This window comes from Hemitrygon akajei, chromosome 9 (genome assembly GCF_048418815.1).
Source record: "Hemitrygon akajei chromosome 9, sHemAka1.3, whole genome shotgun sequence".
Lineage (NCBI taxonomy): Eukaryota > Metazoa > Chordata > Chondrichthyes > Myliobatiformes > Dasyatidae > Hemitrygon > Hemitrygon akajei.
The window spans coordinates 165,642,786-165,649,572 of record NC_133132.1 but is presented as its reverse complement, the minus strand read 5'-3'; positions in this window follow the sequence as shown (position 1 = coordinate 165,649,572).

Sequence of the window (6,787 nt, the reverse complement as noted above, 5' to 3'; positions counted from 1 at the left end):
ACCACAGACGTAAGGCCCACTGGTCTATAATTACCTGGACTATCCCTACTACCTTTTTTGAACAAGGGGACAACATTCGCCTCCATCCAATCCACTCGCCTCCAGTCCACTTTGGTCAGTTTCCCTCTCATGCCATTGCAATATCCTTTATTCCACTGAAATACTGACATATTGGGTTTTATTTTCTCCTTCTCAAATTTCAAAGTGAACTCGGTCATATTGTGGTCACTGTTCCCTAAGGGTTCCTTAACCTTAAGCTCTCTTATCACCTCCAGATCATTGCACAACACCAAATCCAGCACAACTGATCCCCTAGTGGGCTCAACAGCAAGCTGTTTGAGAAAGCGATCCCTTAGGCATTCTACATATTCTCTCTTGAGGTCCAGTACTGGCCTGGTTTTCCCAATCCACTTTCATGTTAAAATCCCCAACGATTATCATGACTTTGCCCTTCTGACACACCTTTTCTATCTCCTGCTGTAATTTGTAATCCACATCCCGGCTGCTGTTTGGAGGCCTGTATACAACTGTCATTAGGGTCCTTTTACCCTTGCCTTTTCAGGCAGTGAAGAAAGCTAATGACATGTTGGCTTTTATAACAAGAGGAATTGAGTATAGGAGTAAAGAGGTCCTTCTGCAGCTGTACAGGGCCCTGGTGAGACCCCACCTGGAGTATTGTGTGCAGTTTTGGTCTCCAAATTTGAGGAAGGACATTCTTGCTATTGAGGGAGTGCAGCGTAGGTTCACAAGGTTAATTCCCGGAATGGCGGGACTGTCATATGTTGAAAGATTGGAGCGACTGGGCTTGTATACACTGGAATTTAGAAGGATGAGAGGGGATCTGATTGAAACATATAAGATTATTAAGGGATTGGACACGCCAGAGGCAGGAAGCATGTTCCCGCTGATGGGTGAGTCCAGAACTAGAGGCCACAGTTCAAGAATAAGGGGTAGGCCATTTAGAACAGAGATGCGGAAAAACTTTTTCACCCAGAGAGTGGTGGATATGTGGAATGCTCTGCCCCAGAAGGCAGTGGAGGCCAAGTCTCTGGATGCATTCAAGAGAGAGTTAGATAGAGCTCATAGATAGCGGGGTCAAGGGATATGGGGAGAGGGCAGGAACGAGGTACTGATTTTGTATGATCAGCCATGATCACAGTGAATGGTGGTGCTGGCTAGAAGGGCTGAATGGCCTACTCCTGCACCTACTGTCTATTGTCTATTAACTGAACCCATTGAGACTCTACACCTTCCAATCCCATGTCATCCATTTCTAATGATTTAATATTACATCTTATACACAGAACCACACCACCCCTCTGCCTACTAACCTATCATTCTGATACACCGTATATCCTTGGACGTCCAGCTCCCAATGGCAGCCATCCTTTAGCCAAGTTTCAGAGATGGCCACAACGTCATACTTGCCAATCCGTAGCTGAATTTCAAGATCAAACATTTTATTTCTTGCGTGCATTCAAATATAACACTTTCAGTCCAGTATTTGTTGCTTTCTGTTTTAACTGCACCACTCCTCTATTGCCCTGTAACTCATCCTACTAGCTGTGATTATGCCTCATCTCATGCCTGTCCTCTCTATCATCTATCATCTCCTTTGATTTATTTCTATTTTCCCCTTCCTCAGTCCTGTCACTCCAGTTCCTATCCCCTGCCAAATTAGCTTAAACCCTCCCTAACAGTTCTATTAAACCTGCCTGCTAGGATATTGGACCCCTTTGGGATCAGGTGTAACCCATTCTATTTTTACAGGTTGTACCTCCTCCAGAAGAGGCCCCAATAATCCAGGAATCTGAAACTGTGCCCCCTACACCAGTCTCTCAGCCTCACATTAATATGCCTGGTCATGCTATTTTTGCGCTTGTCAGCATGTGGCACAGGCAGCAATCCTGAGATTACTACCCTGGAAGTCCTGCTTTTCAACTTCCTACTCAACTCCCTGAATTCTCTCTTCAGGACCTCCTCCCTTTTACTACCTATATCATTGGTTCCAATGTGTACCAAGACGTCTGGCTGTTCACTTTCTCCCTTTAGCAGACTCTGCACCTGATCCGAGACATCCCGTACCCTGGCACTTGGGAGGCAACACACCATGTGGGTATCTCTATCAGCCTGACAGAACCTCCTGTCTGTTCCCCTCACTATGGAAACCCCTATGACTACCGCATTCCTCATCTTCCTCTTTCCCTTCTGTGCCACGGAACCAGGCTCAGTGCCAGAGACCCAGTAGCCAAACTGGGAAGAAATGTACTTGCTTTGCATTAGTCAATGAACCTATGAACTCAATTTCAAGGTCTCTTCACCTCATGTTCTTGCTATTTATTTGTTATTATTATTTCTTCTCTTTGTAGTTACACAGTTCGTTTTCTATTGCACACACGTTGAACGGTCAGTTGGTGTGATCTGTCACTAATTCTATTATGGTTATTATTCTATTATGGATTTATTGAGTCTGCCCAGAAAAAAATAAATCTCAAGGTTGTCATGGTGACATATATCTACTTTGTTAATAAATTTATTTTGAATTTTGAACTTTGTAGTGGCTCAAATGCTCCATCAAGAAAGTTATAGCGTCATAGAGTAATACAGAATGGGAGCAGGCCCTTAGGCCCATCTCATCCATGCTATACAAGATGCCATATAAGCCACTCCTACTTGAACCTTATTTGGTCCCCTGTTTCAAGACGAATGAATGGTCAAATGATCAAATTTCATGACATATGTCAGTGATAATAAACCGGATTTTAAATTCTGATTCTGGTTCGGAAGTATAAGATGGATTCTTGAATTTACAGTCTACTTTGTTATGACCTTGCACCTTCAGCAAGGATCACTGCCATCCACATCATGCTTTCTCCTCTTTGCTGCCACCAGAAAGGAGGTACAGGAGCCTAAAGTTCCACACCATCAGGGTCAGGAACAGTTATTAACCCCTCCTGAACCAGAAGGGGTATCTTCACTCAATTTCACTCACCCCAGCACTGCACAGATTTCACAACCGATGCACAATGTATGAACTCAGTTTTAAGAATTCTGCATCTCATGTTCTTGAAATTTATTACTTATTTATTTATTGCATTTATTGCTACTTTTTTCCTTTTTGTACTTGCAGCTTGTATTCTTTTGCACTTTGGTTGTTTGTATTTGTTGTGTGTGCTTTCATTGACTTTATTGTGTTTATTTGTATTTATTGTGAATGCCCACAGAAATGAATCTCAGGGTAGTGTGTGGTGACATATATTTACTTTGATAATAAATTTACTTTGAACATTTATTGTGTATGTGCACTACACTTTCTCTGTAGTTATTACACTTTATTCTACCTTGTATATTGGTACACGTGACAATAATAAGCACATTTTGACTGCAATTCCAATTCAAGTTCCAAATCCTTTCCCATCCATGTGCATATCCAAATGTCTTTTAAATATTGTTAATGCAGGGAGATGAAAAATATAACAGTATACAATATAGGGCAGCATACGTGAGGTTTAGGAAGCAAGGATCAACTACACTAGTGAAGTTTAAGAGACCACTAGACAGGTATATGGAGGAATTTAAGGTGGGGGGTTATATGGGAGGCAGGGTTTGAGGGTTGGCACAACATTGTGGGCCGAAGGGGCTGTAATGTGCTGTACTATTCTATGTTCTAGTATCAAAGTTCAAAGTAAATTTATTATCAAAGCACTTACATGTTACCAGATACTACCTTGAGATTCATTTTCTTGCCATCATTCTCAGGAAATATAAAGAAATGCAGTAGAATCTATGAAAAGCCGTACAAAAACAACGACTGAAAAACAGCCGATCTGTAGTGGAAGACAAACTGTGCAAATAACAATAAAATACTAAGAACATGAGGTTAAAGAGCTTTTTTTAAGTGAGTCCAAAGGTTGTAGAATCGGTTCAGAGGTGTGGAGATTGAAGTTATTCATGCCAGTTCAGAAACTAGATGGTTGAAGGGTAATAACTGTTCCTGAACCTGGTGTGTGACCTGAAGCTTCTGTACCTTCTGCCCATTCGTAGTAGCGAGAATAGAGTACGTGGATGGTGAGCGTCTTTGATAATATATGATACTTATGTAAAAGAGCCAGCAGGCTTCCTACGGCATTGTTCAAGTGAACCATAGATTAAATAGCCAGAGCTTTGTACCTATTTAGTGGCAATTAATGCTTTATGAGATAGTGCCAGTGCATTATACTCTCTGAAATGGACACTCAGTGGCCACTTTATTAGGTACAAATGTACAACTGCTTGTTAACTATCTAATCAGCCAATCATGTTGCAGCAACACAACATGTAAAAGCATGCAGACATGGTCAAGAGGTTCAGTTGTTGTTCAGACTAAATATCAGAATAGGGAAGAAATGAGATCTAAGTGACTTTGACTGTGGAATGACTGTTGGTACCAGAGGGTGTGGTTTGAGTATTTCAGAAGCTGCTGATCTCCTGGGACTTTCATGCAGAACAGTCTCTCGAGTTTCCAGAGAATGGTGTGAAAAACAAAAAACATCCAGTGAGCAGCATTTCTGTGGGTGAAAACATCTTGTTAATGTGAGAGGTCAGAGGAGAATGGCCAGATGGTTCAGAATTAGAATCAAGCTGACAGGATGGCGATAATAACTCAAATAACCACGCATATTACAACAATGGTAGATAGAAGAATATCTCTGAGTGTACAACATGTCGAACCTTGAAATGGATGGGCTACAGCAGCAGAAGACCACACCAGGTCCCATTACCATACCTAATAAACTGGCCACGGAGTGTCTTTCATTCATTCTAGATGGCATAAATTTTCTAGTCAGAATTTAATATGATGGCATTATAATAATGCATATTTATTGGTACTAACTGAGGATGAATTTCTAGGCATTGCTCCCTTTATCAAATAATAATAGCAAAATGTGACATAAAAATTGCAATGTAGACGATGCCGCAGTGAGTCACTCCAACACTGACAAGATGTGCACACTATTAGTAACGTTTGAAATATGCATGTTGAGGATAAAGACAAACTAAAAGACAGAGGAATTGCATTTTTGTTCAACCTGTCATCACTGTCAGGCCAGCTCAGCACTTCTCATTCTAAATTTGTAAATGCATCTGTCTTTTTTCTGACAGCAAAGAGGTCAAAGAGAGGCCCCCCCAAAAAAATCAATGTGAGGTGTTTTCACTAAGCGTCTGAAATATAGAAATATTGTGAAAACTAAAATCAAGTGCATTTGCTATCTCAGATACAACTCTGAGATTGGTCCTCCCACAGCAGCCATGAAACAAAGAAACACCATGGAACCGGTTAAAGAAAACATCAAACACAAAACGTGCAAAAAAAGGAACAAATTCTGATCTTTAGCAGGCTATTCGAACTAATAATTCACAGATTTGAACATAGCAGCAGTGAAAGAGGTGAGTTTGTTTTGGGCAATATAGGAGGGTGTAGGTTCAGATTCTTATTCAGATATATCTATCACATGCAGGGAAATGTGTTGTTTGGCCAAGAACTAACGCTCATAAGGACGTCCAATCACAAGCAAGGGAATATCTGCTGATGCTGGAAATCCGAGCAACACACACAAAATGCTGCAGGAACTCAGCAGGCCAGGCAGCACCTATGGAAAAGAATAAACAGTCAATGTTTCGGGCCGAAACCTTTCATCAGGACTGGAAAAGAAGGTGAGAAGTCACAGTAAGATAATGGGGGGAGGGAAGGAAGTACAAGGTGGTAGGTGACAGGTGAAATTGGGAGGGGGAGGGAAGAGGTAAAGAGCTGCGAAGTTGAAGAAGGGCGAATCTGATTGGAAGACCATGGGAGAAAGGGAAGGGACAAAAGCAGCCAAGGAAGGTGTTGGGCAGGTAAGGAGATAAGATGAGAGAGTGAAATGGGAATGTTAAAGGAGACGGGGGAGGAAGTATATACCAGAAGTTTGAGAAATCGATGTTCATGCCATCAGGTTGGATGGAATATTGGGTGTTGTTTCTCCAACCTGAATGACATATGACATACAGTAGGAGCAGCAGTAGGCCATTCAGCCCGTCAAGTCTATGTGGCCTCAGTGGCAGTAGAGGAGGCCATGGACTGACATGGAATGGGAAATGGAAGCAGAATTGAAATGGGTGGCTACCAGGAGATCCTGCTTCTTCTGGAGGACAAAGTGTAGGTGTTTGGTGAAGCAGTCTTGCAATCTATCTCATGTCTCACCGATATACAGGAGGCCACACTGGGAGCACCAGAAACAGTAGAAGACCCCAAAAGACTCACAACTGAAGTGTCGCCTCACCTGGAAGGGCCCTGAATGGTCGTGAGAGAGGAGATGTAGGGGCAGGCGCAGCACTTGTTCAACAAGACAGGGCATTGTGCTTGGTGAAGCGATCCCCCAAGGGTAACAATCTCCAATCTTCAGTCTCCAATCTCCAGTCTTCCAGATTCCAGTCTCCAGTCTCCAGTTTCCAGTCTCCAAACTCAGACTCCAGTCTCCAGTTTCCAGTCTCCAGTCTCCAGTTTCCAGTCTCCAGTCTCCAGTTTCCAGTCTCCAAACTCAGACTCCAGTCTCCAGTCTCCAGTTTCCAGTCTCCAGACTCCAGTCTCCAGTTTCCAGTCTTCAGTCTCCAATCTCCAGTCTCCAGTCTCCAGTTTCCAGTCTCCAAACTCAGACTCCAGATTCCAGTCTCCAGTCTCCAGGCCTTCAGTTTCCAGTCTGCACTCACTGGGTTTTGACTTCAGGACTAATGATCGACCCTTGAGCTTCAATGGGACCCTGAACTCCAG